Source organism: Ambystoma mexicanum, chromosome 5p (genome assembly GCF_040938575.1).
Source record: "Ambystoma mexicanum isolate Mex_15411 chromosome 5p, UKY_AmexF1_1, whole genome shotgun sequence".
In the NCBI taxonomy this organism is placed as follows: Eukaryota; Metazoa; Chordata; class Amphibia; order Caudata; family Ambystomatidae; genus Ambystoma; species Ambystoma mexicanum.
Window position 1 is genome coordinate 612,690,121 of NC_090930.1, and position 15,728 is coordinate 612,705,848.

Consider the following 15,728-nt stretch of genomic DNA (forward strand, 5'->3'; position numbering starts at 1 on the left):
AGGGCTTTTTGATTAAAGGGGTGCCTGCACTGCTCTTCAGGATGTGTGCAGAGAAAACAGTTCTCTGTTGGCCAAAGTTACTTCCTGCAGGCATGGTGCAGGGTTAGCCCAGCTCCTTAGGCGTAGCTGGAGGATTTTGCTGGTGGGGCTGTCGCAAAACGACCCAAAAATAGAAGAGAAAATATGCTCAAACAAAGAGTACACAAACTGCAGAAAGAACACAGCTTTACTTCAGGAACAGCAGGGACAGAGCACACAGCAAAACCACTGGGCCCCATCTCACACGCCCATTTGGAGCTAAACAATTTAAAGCTACGAACACCAAAATTAGCATATTTGATAAGTGTTACAATAATTCAAAACCTAAGAATATCATTGGCTATACGTCACAAAACCCCTATTCAACACTATACATACTGCCCATTCGTTGGCAGATTCAGCCTTGCCTCCTCAAAAAATCCCCACACTCACACCATGACCTAATTTATCTGGGTGGGCCGAATGAGTTATTCCTAACAAAGAAGGTCTGTACTAATTGGACTATAAAGCATTTTAGATAACATTGAGCCTTCCTGTCCCACCGAGATCTGACCAATGGGACTGTGAGAAACAATAGGGAGAACAGATATGTTGCAAAGTCCCTGAACGTTATAATTGGGTTTCTCTGTTCTCCAAGCTCTGCACCTGCACGCCAAATGACTCCCATCTCGACACAAGTTGCAAAACCGTACATCTTGACATTCTCTCGATCTTTTAGATGAACCTCCAAGCTGATCCGCCACTGTTCAAATTTAATTTTGTCTATTTTATTCGAATTGTCAAGTCAGTTACCTCACAAAAGCAGGGCATTTTGTGGCACCAGGGATACTGTGTTCACGCTCTAACATTGTAAATTGACACTAATGCCATGGTGTGCTCCTGTATCCTTTGAGTGTTTTTGTTGCCTTTCACATTTGACATCTGCTTGTTTGGAATTGGATTTCAATGTATGGGGGCTGCTTCCTTTTCAACAAGTACTCAATATCTGCTTTTCTCACCAAACCATCCTGACTTTGAGGCACCTGCACTCACCACAACATAACATTCAATTAAAAGGGCTTCAGTTCTGAAAGGCAACCAAATAGAATAACATGGAGAAATGTGCGGGCTGTATCTCTGATGTTATATCAAAATGGACGTTCTCTTGCTCACAATGACCAATGGCAGCTTACACTGCCCAACCACAAACTACATAATGGGGGCTTGTCTCAAATCTACAACCTACTATAACACTATGCTTAAAAAGAAAACCTATATATATATATATATATAAATATAAGAAAATCCATACAGAAAGAAATGCATGTTTATTTCATTAACGAAAAACTGTGCCCTAATATGTTTAAAGGTTTTTGCTACATGTGTGTTTCAATACTTTGCTGAGTGCATGTTGCTGCGTGTATATTTAACTGTCATCCTAAAGTTCTATTATAATGAGGCAACCTACACGTGTCTAGCTGGTGGGGTCTTCCTCAACTTGTATCTGTGCACGGCCTTAGAACGCTGGATCTGCATATTAACAGGCACTTATGAAATCATGTTCATAATTACTTCAACTTATTTGTCCCACTCTGGGAGAATCTTTTTTTTTTGTTCAATGCACCTACATCATGACTGATTTCCAATGAAGTAGCTCCAAATGAAAGATACAACATGCAAACATGTTTTCAGCTTCCTACAGGTCAACACTACATTACAGCACTTCATTTAAAAATAAAAACGTGTCCAGTGCAAACAAGATTGCCATTATAATGCTTATACAGAAAACATAACATAACATTTTATTTAACTACTATAAAATAAAATGTTTCATTCACTAACACATTTAATTTTGTTAACACACTATTAAGATAACTTGTGTCCTCAAGTGCCACAACTCCAACACATATACTGCTATTTGCTATATATGCCTTTGGGCCTGGTGCGCTATACAAATAAATAAAATACACATTAACATGAAGTGCTAGTAGACTAAAAGACCATGGGAGGGCACATTATCACTTGGGTAAATGACATTTCCCCCACATAATGGTTCTTGGGTCTGCCCATATCTTGGGTGTAGGTCATTTTCCCTGGACAGTGCCCCTCCCTCAATCTAGAAGGGTATATGAAAAGTATAACTGCAGGAAGACACCGGTTTTCTACATAGCACCTGTGGTTTATCTCATCAGCAGATTGTTCATAGCCTATTCAGAAAATCTAACAAAAGTAATCCGATTGGACTCCATTGGCATCCATTGGCAAACGCTGCTTGTCAGCATCTCAAAGGCACAGCTATTTGCACACTGATCTGTACAACTGATAACGAAGAGCTTATGATGGCAATGCCTCATCTGACAGCCCTGATGTTACTGCAATCCAAATGTATCTGCATGGGAAGTGGTTTTTCATGCCAGACGGAAATTGTTCAGGATCCATTGAGTGTTAAATGACATACTCGAAAAATAAGATCACCTGTTCTTTCAGAAATAAAACAGGCTCCAACTGATTGCGACCACTTCCATAGAAAATAAAGGTTTTTCTTAAGTTTTATCCCTTAACTTCTTGCACCATCTTTTTGAAAGCACACACAAGGTTGCATTGTAGTTGTTTCAGGCACGCATGCTTTTTTTTTTTGCTGAGCCTATTATATTTGATGAGTTTCAGTGGATTTGATAGTCACATCTGTCACACAAGAAAAAAGCACAACTCTTATAATGAGAAAAAGTTACATTTCATATTGAATTGTAAAAACACTGTTTCATATTCATTCTAAAATATGAATTGTATTTATAAGCCTACACTAATCCTGGCGAGCTCCATACACCACAGATAATCAGCTAAAGCTCAAGGTGAGTATTTCATGAAAGCCACAAGAAGGCTCCTTAGTTCAAATGATTTTGGGGGGAGTGTATATGACCATTGAAGCGCTGTAATTACTCTTTCCTCAATGCCAAAACAAATATTCGTTGTTCCTACGCTGTGTTATGTACTCAGAACGTAGAAAAGCTGTTCAGTGCAAAGTAGAATGGGCTAGATTAAGGATATTTCTCCAAAACTGTTTTAGAGATGTTAACAGTAGTTAAATGCACATCCCTGTCCATTTTAGTATGCTTTGGAACTTCAGTTTTGTGTGGGGTGGTTCCTGAGAAGTTATTTGTGACAGTCGGTGGCAGAAAAGAATGGTTGTTTTGCGGGGAAGGTAGCATGTTGGGATGGAAGGTATAATGCAAGGATCTGTACATACAAAAAAGCAGAACACGTGCTTGATAAGTCGTGCATTAATATCTGTAATTATTATGATCATTGGGAAAGTTATGGGATAATTGGCACGTCATATTTTCTGAAGAATGCGCGACTGAATGCTGTGAATTCTGCCTGGCAACAAATACCATTTGAACAAAAAAATAAAACAACGTTCCTAATAAATCTTTACAATGAAAGCACTGATGCTCAAAAGGGTAACTGTGCATCCGATCCTTTCTTATTGGCCCCATTGACAGTACAACAAATCCAACGCGTTCATGCACACTAGATACGGGAGTCAATAGATTACCAAGGGGCGGCACATTGCATTGGTAGAGTGAAGGGGCCTCGTGCTGATTCCAAAGATTTAGGGGCTGATTCATGGAATTATTTGCGGCAAAAAACGGGGATTTGTGCGCCATTCTGCCAGAAAATCCCAATTTGTTAAACAGGGATTTGCGGGCACAATGGTGCACAAATCCCTGTTTTTCAGTGCAAATTATTCCATGAATCAGCCCCTAATTCTCACTTTAAATCACTTTACAAATGCAAACTGCAAAGAGTACGATGGGATTGAAAAATCACATGATTCATGCCAAAGAATACAGGATCTAAATAGATTCAGTAGCGAGTGGTTTAATTTTACAATTCTGATTAAATCAATTACTATTATCCTAAATAAACCAGTGCTAGGCAGAAACCTGTGCAGTTCCCTCTGGGACCACTGCAAAAAGTTTAAGACTACAGGAGTTAGCAGTAAACCCAATTGGTAGCAGTCTGTACCACCCAGATTTACCTGGTAGCTGTGGCTGAGCAGTCAGACTTCTCTCAAGATGAGTTAGGCAGTATTTAGAGTATACAAAATAGGGCAATTCACAAAGTAGAACAAGCAGACACTGATCAGAGCTTGGGTGTAAAGATATATAATTATTTATTTAAAAACACATCTATGAAAAACACACTGGCACTAATACGGCAAACAACTTCAATCACAATTACTATAAGTATATCAATCCCCTAACAATATTTCGGCAAGTCTAGGTTCAACGGCACCACTTATTTGCAGACAGAGGTGAATGCTTTAACCTAGATGGCACTCTAATATTCGTTAGAAAGGGGGGAGAAAAGGCAGGGTATGAAAACAACTCAGTACCAACACTTTTACGAAGCAAATGCAAGACAAGCAAGGCAGGGTCTACTGTAGATCACAAAGTTCAGAGGCCAAGCCCACTCGGAGAGAGGCAAGGTGGTATGCCCAAAAGTATCACAGTGGAAATGCACTTCAAGTCTTTGTAGCAAAATGTCACAGAAAGGTTGGACCAGTTTTAGAACAAAAGTTTAAGAAGGTCTGGAGGCAACCCAGTGGAAAGGTAAGGATTTAAGACACCTCACGCTAACCGTCACAAGGGAAGCCCGGTGGACACCGTACCTTGGAAGTGAAGAGACAGCTCCGGCGGGGGCAGTTGTTCCTGGTGGTGGATGCAAGTCGGGGCTTTGCCAGAAGAAGAGATGATCTCGACGTCGAAGAAAAGTTGAAGATCGTTGCACCACCAGGGAAGAGACCAGCCGCGGAGTGCTCCGTCACAAGGCACCACCTTTTGGTGGCGGTACAGTGGTTAGTGGCTATCCGGTTGCGGGGTGCTCAGCACGGGCAATTCGACCACTAAAGTCCTGGAAGCGAAGAAACAGCAAGGGACTGGTTGTTCCCACCAGTCAGGGGAAGAAGACTCTCCAGCAGGGAGATCTCCTCTGTCGTTGGGAAGTGGTGAGTCGGTTCAGCAGGTCTCCACCGGAGGTGTCGTCGTTGCAGGTCGGCTCAACTTTACCCTCGTCGGATTCTTAGGTCCTGTGGCGACTTCTTAAAATCCAGTCCCAGCCTAGCTGTCACTCAAACAGGCTAAGTGGTGAGCGGGGCGGCTCATCACTTGGGCCAATCACACCAGAGTGCGACTTCAGTTGGCAAGGCAACTTGGTCCAGGGTGCCTAAACCCCCTCCCACACCCCCTGTGTTACCCAGACAGAATGGCACCACTCTGGAGGACTTCTGTGTAGAAGCCTGCCAAAAGTGGAACAAAGGGCTCAACCTTTGGTTTGGAGTTACAGAGGCGAACACATACGCCATTTTAAAAACCGAGTTCTGGCAGAAAATACTAACCAGTGAATTTCTTTAAGATAAATAAACCGGCGGTATGTTAGAGACTAATGTGAAAAAGTATTAGCCTCGAACAATGGGAAGAATCCCATAGGAATATATTTGCGGTTGAATATAACAAGTAGTATCCACTACCACCAGCCAAAATCGACGAGGGGGGACGGGACAGTGCCCCCTCGAACAACAGACCCAGGGGTAATCGAATTACCCCTACCAGTACCTCCACAATAGGATGGTTTGTACTAGTTCTGTTAGTACATTTAGGTCTAGTAAAGCCAATGGTGACTTTACAGTCCCTGGGAGACAGTAGTCAGTCCCAGGGTATGGAGTCTATGGTGGGGGTCACCTAGGACACCCCAGTGTTACGGAATTGAGGGTGTTGTGTAACACATATAGCAAAATACATGAGACCCTATGGAGTAAAAGACCCCATAGCCCATAGAACACATTAACATTCAAAGAAATACCACAAATATTTCCAAGAGTGGGAGGAAAAGAGTCTCACTCTTGGCAGGATGAAAAAAAACAAACTCCTGAAATCCAGCAAAGCTGCTGGGGGACTCACTAGGTTAGGAAATTCAGCCTAAACAGAGAATTCTCCCTAACAACCAAAGGAAGACTTTAACTACTATGAAAACAAACGTAAAAGTGCAGGTTCTTAATGTGGCAATAACCGCAGAGTTGGTGAACAATTACCGCCTAAGGTAATTCCCCCGGGGCCTGAAGTTACAGTGGCCCCGGAAGCATTGCCTTAGGCGGTAATGCCCCACCAGCGAGGAGGTTATTGCCATTAATATTCCATCATCTGCAGTCTTGGCATACTATTTTTCCTGAGTTTTCAGCCCAGGAACACTAATGGCTAACAAATCTTTTTCAAGTGGCATTTCTTTTGCCGTTTGAAAAGGTTTAGTCCCAGTACGCGTTAGTTCTAGGAACACAAGAACGTGCGTACTGCTTCATTAGCACGGAGCAACAGGGCGTCATTTTGGGCCAAGTTGCTCCCTACTAATGAATGGGAGGAAACTGGCCACCTTGGAAAAGGGAGAAGGGACTATGGTCGGCAGAAAAAAAAAAGAGTGTACGCGGAGCGGGATGCACGCAAGTGCGTCCACGGGATTACACTGTGGTAAGGCGCGGAAGCGAGCCAATCCACATGCACTGTATCCCGTGGACCCGCGGCACCGGGTACTAATGTCATGTTAAACCTGACCTTCAATAGGTTCATTCAGAGCTGTTTTCCTTTTGGCATCTCCATGTAAACAATACTATGGATTCGCTTTTTACAAATACTTAAATGCTTACCCACTTAAAGGTGACTTTGTGCAACCTTCATTGGTAAACGTTGTGGCGCAAGTCGAATGCTGGGTGAAACATTGTGGGGGTTGTGCACACATTGCACTCTTTTCTAGAGAGTCATATGGATAAATTGGGGGTCTCACAAGGGTAACAATGAGAGCCCTGCAAGGGAGCCACATTCTTTTTACTCCACATAGGACCATATAACAGTTCCCATAGGTGTACTATGGTGTGGATGAGTCTCCCCCCTCACCCCCCACCGTCCCTCCCACAGCACAGAAAGCAGTGGGACATATTAAATCATTTTATTTTTAAATTCGTCCCTTTTTCACTGGAAATATGAATACATTATTCTCGGGGTGTTGGATGGAGGAAAACGATTATGGTGAACAGTGAGGATGTTTAAATGAGGGCTGGCAGTGCTTTCTGCAACTGGGCATTGGCTGGTTTCAACCTACAAGGTGACTTGTAAATATACACAGCCATTGCATATTTGGCAGGATGACACACAAACCTAGGCAAGTGTCATTTGGGTGTGTTGGCCAGCCTTATTCAGGACAAAGCAGAAAACAATGTGACATTCCAAAACATTCAAATAAGTAGCATTAGTGCAAGCAATTGAGCCATTATACAGCAAATCTGTCCCAACATTCAGCTATACACCGATAAACTATTGCATCTCTGTCCACGATCTCTTAATTCTTAATTCTCCAAGTTAAGACTCAAGTAAATAAGGGCCTTTTTGAACATTACACAGAACTTTCCCAAACCTGCATTTAAGCTGGGTACACTAGTATTTTACAATCTGAGTTGGATTTCTCTGAAAACAATATATTATGTGTTCCCTCATACTTGTGCCATGTTCTTCGCTGAAGGGATAGCATCCAACTTAATAAAAACGTGTCATGCTATAAACAAATACAATGACTAGACACACGTTTGCAATGGCATGTCATGTGTCAGCCCAAATGCAACACAACAGCTCTAAATCTATAAAACTCCTATAATCATAGATTTCAACCATACATATTGTGCAATTTGGCCACGGTCCGTGGTAGTCTTTGCAAGTCCTGGATGTCCAGTGCTTACCTGAAGGTCAATGCTTCCAAGTCCAAATACCTACAGGTGACTAACAATACCAAACACCATGACATCCAGAGCTGTCTCTGAGCTATGAACTTGAAGGGCTTCACACAATAGCCATAGCTGACAACCTATGCAAAGTCCCTTGGGTTCTAAATCAACAGACACCTCTCCTATTAGGATCACGTAAGAAAGAAAACACAAACAGCTTGGTGCCATATTTCCCAGAAAACAAATTCAGATCAGAAGACGTAGTCTGTTCCTGTTGGGATGGTCACAACCTACTTCTAGAAGGCCTTCTGGAAACCACTCTGGTTCCCCTCAGATGTGCCATACATGTTGCAGCATTACTTGTCAAAGAACTCCAATAATCTAACCACATCACCCTGACTCTCGTTGAACTGCACTGGCTCCTGTTGAAAGCATCTATCCACTTCAAATGGTGCTGCATAATCTATAAGGCCATCACCCTCAATCTGCTTAGCTATCACCATATGCAATGATTTATGGAGCCAAAGATCTGTACAGTCTTTAACTTCAATGATGCAGTAAGGAAACAACCAGAAAACAAGCCTTCTTGTCCATGCCCCCCTACTCTGGAACATCACAATGATATGATATGATAGGTTATTTATAATGCACTTAATACCCAGAGGATTCTAAGCGCGGACCCGGGGATCGAACCCGTGTTGCCCCGTGTTGTCATGCTTCCAAAGTGAGCATGTTGCCACTGAGCTATCCTCGTGAGACAATCAACAAAATACGCACACCCTCAGTTTTATATTTTCAGAAGGAGCTCAAGCACCGTTTATTCAAAGAATGGCTTCCCCTCAAAATGTAATTCCACACCCTGCCTCTCCCCAAATTACCTGAGACTGGACATTATGTTCCCTCGGTTTCCTCCCCTGGTTCCTTGTAGATCCCTTGCTGCAAATCGCAAACTCACCCCCTCCCTGTTGATTGCGCTCTGCTCCCATGTATTGATCGCATGCAACCTGCTTACCTCATCATGTATGTCCCCCTATGACTTGTTAAGTGATGTGTTGCATCGCAAAGCTAGGTCTGCACTCAATGAGTAACATAATATTAAAAATAATAAAGATAATTATTATTAGTAATATTGTTATTATTACTGTTATTATTAATAATAATATTATCATTGTATTTATTGAGCATGTAGCAGGCTTTGAGGAGCAACAGAGTGCTTTACATAGGTATACACAATACAGATACATAGCTCAGCACTTTACAGAGGAATGCAATAGTACTGATGCATAACAGAGCACAATTCAGAGGTAAAAACAGAACAGATATACAGTATGGGGTGCCATACAGAGGGGCACAAAGGAGGGGTACAGCTGTACCATGTGGTCGGGGGGAGAATGTTATTTTCTGAACGGTAGGAGAGTGGGGCGAGTCTGATGCTGACTGATAATAATAATAATAATAATAATAATAATAATAATAATAATAATAATAATAATAATAATAATAACAACAGCATCTTCTTCCACAGGACCATCATTGAAGTGTTGTGATTGATCCTCTGCTGGTGGAAGAATGTGCCGACTCAAACATGAGTGGTCTCTTGGAATATCCGGAATATCAGTAGAAGTGCTTATTGAAGACCATAAGCCAAAACCACTGCTTGGATGGGTAAAACATTGTAGACGCTGCATCAAGACCCAACACTAGGAAAATAACTGGCCAGGAAATAATTATTTGCTGACATTGTCTCAAGAACATCTTTGACTACATTTATTCGAACTGGATTATGTCCAAGATGGACCTTTGTAGCCCTCCATTGTCAGATATGCATTGCAAAGATCATAATAAGACTTTTGTTTTTTCTGGAAATCAGCAAGGAGTATATTTGGAGTGATGGGTACATCCCAGCGAGATGCCAATCATTATTTTGCTTTGGATGGTCCTGCTCTTTTTCAGACCTCCTTCCCCATCGATAACGTTTTGAAACTTAAAAATGAAGCTGATCCATGGTTGTGGAAGACTCGAAAGACACCACTCGTTGCATACTACCACATTAAAGAACTGTTTCAAAACAGGAAATTACAGTTAAAACATGAACTAGTAACAATGTATAAATGCTGAGTGGCGGCCACACAATTGTAATGCTCAAGTTATTGGAAATTCATGGGATAAACCTCCAGCAAAAAGTCAGATGTAAATCCTCCACCATACAACCCAAAATCAGAAAAATAGGTGTAATCACCACCGACACAATTACTGTCAATGGTAAGTCTGCCGAAATCCCCATGGAGTTTTATTACTAGACCATTACTAAATGACCTGAGCTATAATTTAAGCTGCACAAAAAAAAAAAAAAAAACATTGACACAAGAGGGTATCTGCAGTGTTGTCCATGGAATACTTGAACCTATATGTATTCATGGAATTTAATCTGATAGACCATCAGACATCACCAGATTAAAGAGAATATGTGGACCTACATATGAAAAACCTCAGGGTTAATCCTTCATTTACAAAGGGTAATTCACATACGGACCCATTGCTTACTGTGCATGGAAAGGCACAGATTCAGCTCACTGATGAAGACAACAAGGCAGAAACACGTGCCTGAGGTTGCTGTGGGTGCTCTTATTAAGAAATACCTAGCATTGTATTGCTGGACTACCCTTGTGGATGGGATCAAACTAACTATGCTAATGGATATTTATCATCTGTGTTAGATACAAAGAGCTAAAGTTTGTCTGTAAATACTCTTGACAGGGAAATATGCATTTCAACAAAAGATGTGGTCGTTTTCGTCTTGACCAAGGGGCACTCACATTATTGTGTGCTTTGATAATCTTTGGGTTTGACTCTAAATTACTAAGGGAAATCTCGAAGTTGGCTCCTTGCTCACTGTGCTTAATCTCACTTCACTGATGATGTCCAACAAGGCGGAAACATGTGCCTGGGGATGAGGGTGGTACTCTTGTTGAACAGAGCATTGCCTAGCATTTGTGTGCTGGACTATCCTTGTTGGTGGGGCCAGAGTGACATGCAAATTGATATTTCCCCTATGTGAAAGGTACATTGAGTTAAAATGTGGTTGCAGATGCTCTTGAGTGGACACCATTCCTTGGACCTGGCCATTTGGCTGTGTTCTTTCGCACTTGAGGGACGTGTTCTTTCTCACTTGAGGGACTACCACATGTTTGCATATTTTGAAAACTATGGCATGCAATACTAATGTATGAGGGGTAATCCACATGTGGGATCCTTGCTCACTGTGCTTAACAAAACACAACTTCACCTCACTTATAATGCCCAACAAAGTAGAAAACATGATCTGGGTTTTTTGCTGGTACTCTTTTTCATAGGATGTGTGCCTAGCATTTCTGTGCTGGACTGGACTGGCCATTGCCATGTGGGCTTCTCTTTGAAAGATCTTGTGAGCTAAAACGTGGTTGTAGATCCTCTTGTGTAGGCACCATCCCATGAAACAGGTTATTTGTTATTTATTATTTAAAGAGTTCCCACATGTTTGCATATTTTGAAAAACCTAGGATTTAGCCCACATTTACTAAGGGTAATCCATATGCAGACCCCATGGTCCCTTATTGTAGAGAGGCACAACTTTAACTCATTGATGATTCCCATTCTGGCCTGTTCTGCCTGTGGGTGGCTCCAGACTGATATGCAAATGTTTTTTCTCTATGAAAGGGACAGTGATCTTAAATGTATCTGTGAACCCTCCAGAGTTGGTAGCATGCCATTGGAAATGTTATTTTGCCATGTTTGTTCTCAGATGAAGAGCTTCCGCTTTTTTGCATATTTTGAAAAGCTTGGGATTTAATCCTTAATTACTAATGGCAACCAGTCATAGACCCCTTGCTTACTTAGCCCGACAAATATTAAATATTAAAGATATTTGTAACGTGCACCGTCACCAAAGGAATTGGTCCCCAGGTGCTCTGGCGGATCTGTAAATGATAAGGAGGGATGGGTTAGTAAGGTGGAGAGGGAGTAGGATAGTGAGAGGAGTGGTGTTCTGTAGGCAGCTTCAACTCGGTATACACCAGATGCTGAGCTTTGTTGCAGGTATTGGATCGGTGTCAGTCTGCATGTGCTGTTTCTCCGGTTTATGTGTTGTTGCAGTGTTGTGAAGTGCGTGCGGCTTGTTGTGCGAGAGATGGTTGTGTGAGTTTGAGTGAGATAAGTATGCAGAGTTTGAGCTTATATTGGTTAGTGGGTTACCTGACCTTTAGCATGCTAACATTCACAGATTTGTCTGAGTGTGGCACCTGTTGACCCTCACAGTTCTATCTGGATGCGGCGCATGCCGATATTTAGGATTCCATCTAGGTGTGGGTATGCCAACATTCACAGTCCCATCCAGATGTGGCGCAGGCCAATAGCCACAATTTCAAGTGTGGCGTACGCTAACATTCAAGTTTCACATAGGTGCGGGCATGCCAACATTCAAAGTCCTGTCTAGATGCAACGCAGGCCAATATTCACAATTCTATCTAAGTGTGGACATGCTAATATTCACAATTCTAAATAAGTGTGGACACCCTAATATTCACAATTTTATCCAAGTGTGGACATGCCAACATCCAAAGTCCTATCTAGATGCGATGCAGGTTAATATTCTCAATTCTATCGAAGTGTGGACATGCCAACATTCAAAGTCCTATCTAGATGCGACGCAGGCTAACATTCACAACTCTATCTAAGTGTGGACATGCTAATATTTCAGAATAAGTTTGGATACAATGAATCTCTAGATCAAGATCACCCAGCTGGAAAGTTTTATTTGAAACAAAATCCTTCTGTTTTTCCAGATATTTTGAAAACTAGAGGGGATCGGTTTACTCACACGGTTGAGGACATTATATGTTATATCCAAACTAAAACACTCACGAGCGCCAGGGCCCGACGCTTTGGCGAATATTGTTATAAGTGCAGATGCAAAACACTGGGCCACATTATTACATCAGGAATTTCTGTCTATTTCTTACTCAGACGGGATACCCATGAACTGGAAGAAGGCAATCCAGATCCCAGTATTTATAAAGGGGAACAGAGAGCTGGCAAGTAATTACTGTCTCCTTGCCCCAACAGACTGCATCTCAAAAATCTACTCAGCTTGCATTCTCAAAAAGGTTGAATGAGTGGGCTGCAGAGAAAAGGCTGCGTTCCCTAAAGCAGACATGCCCCCGTAAAGGTTTTGGCACCTTGTTTAATATATAGTGTCTGGTAAATTTGATTGGCTCCACTATAGGTACCAAAGGCTAAAATCTTTATATTTGCTTGGTCGATTACTCTGCAGCTTTTGACTCAAAAATACGAACTAGGCTGTGGGAAAAGATGAAAGCCTAGTGCTGCAATGCCTCTATCCTACACTTGATACAACAGCTGCACGAAGATACTACAGTATCAGTCAGACTTGGCATGGAGGGGCGTGTATTAGCAGAAGTTGCTACAAGTCGCGGTGTCAAACAGGGATGAGTGTTGGCCCCTTTACTCTATAATCTGTATGTGGCGGATATGGGGGAATAACCTTGTTAATTCCAGGTCTTGTCCACCTAGAGTTGGGGCTGACGTGCTTCCCTGGTTGTCCTACACCGACAATGCTATCCCATGTGGCCAAAAGCACTGTTTAATTGGCAAATTGAGGGAACTGTTGAGGAAGATATCTACTTGGGAGTCCTGGTTAATGAATCTCTTATGACATTCATCCCTTAAGAACTTTAGTGTCCCTAAAATATTGAAGAAAATGCAGATTATTAAGTCATTTATTTCCTCTAGTAGTGGCTATTTCATTGAAGGTTTCATTGTGCTATATACATCGAGTTTGGTCGCCAGTGTCCTTTATGGCATGGAGTCCTTTTCACTTAGGTATGGTAAAAAGCTCGAGCAACCAGTAGGTAAAATCTGGAAATAAATACGGAGACATCCCCAACATGTGCCCAACAAGGCAATATGTTGCGAACTCAGCCGCGGCCGGATCACTTAGAATCGCTCAACCATCAAAATACACAATCCCTTTGCAAAAAATCCACTGCCTTCTGCAAGAGAAGGGGTGCATATTTCCTGCTAGATCCAAAAATATCAGATAAATCAAATTGTGTTAGTCCATGCAATAATCACAAGAATCATCTGCCACGTTTGCCACACTTGAGGACCTCTTGGCGTCAGCGCAATGGAAAGTAAAGCATAAAGTAAAAGTCACACCCTCACAAGTGGAAAACCATCATAGAAAAACCAAAGATCTTGATGCACCCAGCAAGCAAACTTCTTGCCATCATGGTTGTGGGTACAGAGCTCTATGCATGCCCCCAAATCTGTGCCAGAAGACAAAATTAGTTGCGGCATGACTGCTCATGGGGAGCATAGATGGGCCTGCGTACCTTGCTTTTGTACTCTAATCCCAAGAAGTTAAACTTGTGCCAGGCGAAAGCTCTTTCTCAGCACTTAAACTCAATGTGTCCACGTCAAACAACAAGTACCAGAAGCAAGTGCACTCAGAGACACCTTCAACCAGTTTGTTCACACAAGAAATGGATGTGGTATCATCAGTGTACAGTACCACTCGTCTGATGGACTAGTGGAGGGAGGCATTGAGCATCAGGAATATTAAAGTAAGCTGGGGGAAAGAAACGTATATAGAAACATCAGTCCTGAAGACCAAAGGATGTGGATATGGTGTTCCACAGGGTCTCCCGCCCACCAACACACCGATATTCTGTGGTGTTGTAGATCATTTACAACTCCAGGCCTGGTGGAAAGGCAAAAACACTAACCACATGAGTGTTCTTTACTGACCTTTAGTTTAATACTTTAAAACCTCTTGTGAAGTGGGTATTTTAGAATCCAGGTGTCCTTCTCCCGGTGCCAGAAAAAGAGAAGAAGAAATGAGTTGGACTATATGCAAAGGCATGCAAGATGGGCTAATGTCATACTCTGACCACCAACTACCAAGTGTTTGTGGTTTACACACACACTAGATGTTCCCGGAGTAACATAAGCCGTTCTAGCAGATATTAAAAGTTTATCAGTCGGTAATTTATGGGGTCACTTCTGCCATGCAAATGGATGACAGATCTCCTGAACCTGTCTAATTTGTTATCAATAAAACACCTAACATGAGTAATGGGATTGATAGCGGCACTTGAAGGCAAGCGTCCCCAGCCAGCACGATCCTCTCCGCAATGAGAGACAACGAAGGACTCTCCCAAATCGGGAATAAAGCCAAGACAGAGTGCGGGTGAGCTTAAATGGGAGTTTATCAATCAGAATAGGGCATGCAAAGAACTCTGCAAACTCCGAGAGCGCTCTGTCTGACAATAGCAAAGACAGGCGTATATATTTACAAAAAACGTCATAAGAACCTACATACTATAGGGGGCACAAGTTTGATGGGTTTGGGTGGCGATGACTAACTATAGGTGCTGCTGTGATGCGGTTGGCTTTGGCTGGAAGACGTCACTGGTCAGCCTCATGGGTTGGGCTGGGCCTGGCAGGTTGGCTGAGTTCATCCGGGCGGTGTTGTTGTGCCATCGCGGCCAGTGTCAGAGATGAATGTCTTTTCCTGACTTATTTGCCCTAGCCCATGCACACCGCAGTCATTCAGTCATTGCAATATTATCTTCTTTAGTAAATCTTCCAATAGGTTATTCTACAGGTTAATGCAACACAGGAGGAATGCACCTTGTGAGGGGTCTGATGGTAATACGTCAGGACATGGTTACCAGTGTCCTGTTGACCGGTGCCATAGGTTGAGGTGCTAAGCTTCAGGGCCTGGGACGGGCGGTACAGGTCTTTCTGTCTTGTTAGAAGTTGTTATGGATGTGCCGCTGTGTGTTGTCAAAGTGTTGGGTGTCCTGATTGCACAGGGCCATAAGTCTAAGATGATCTGGTGGGTTATGGGGTTTACGAGGGGGCGCCTTTGGAAGTGTGTGTT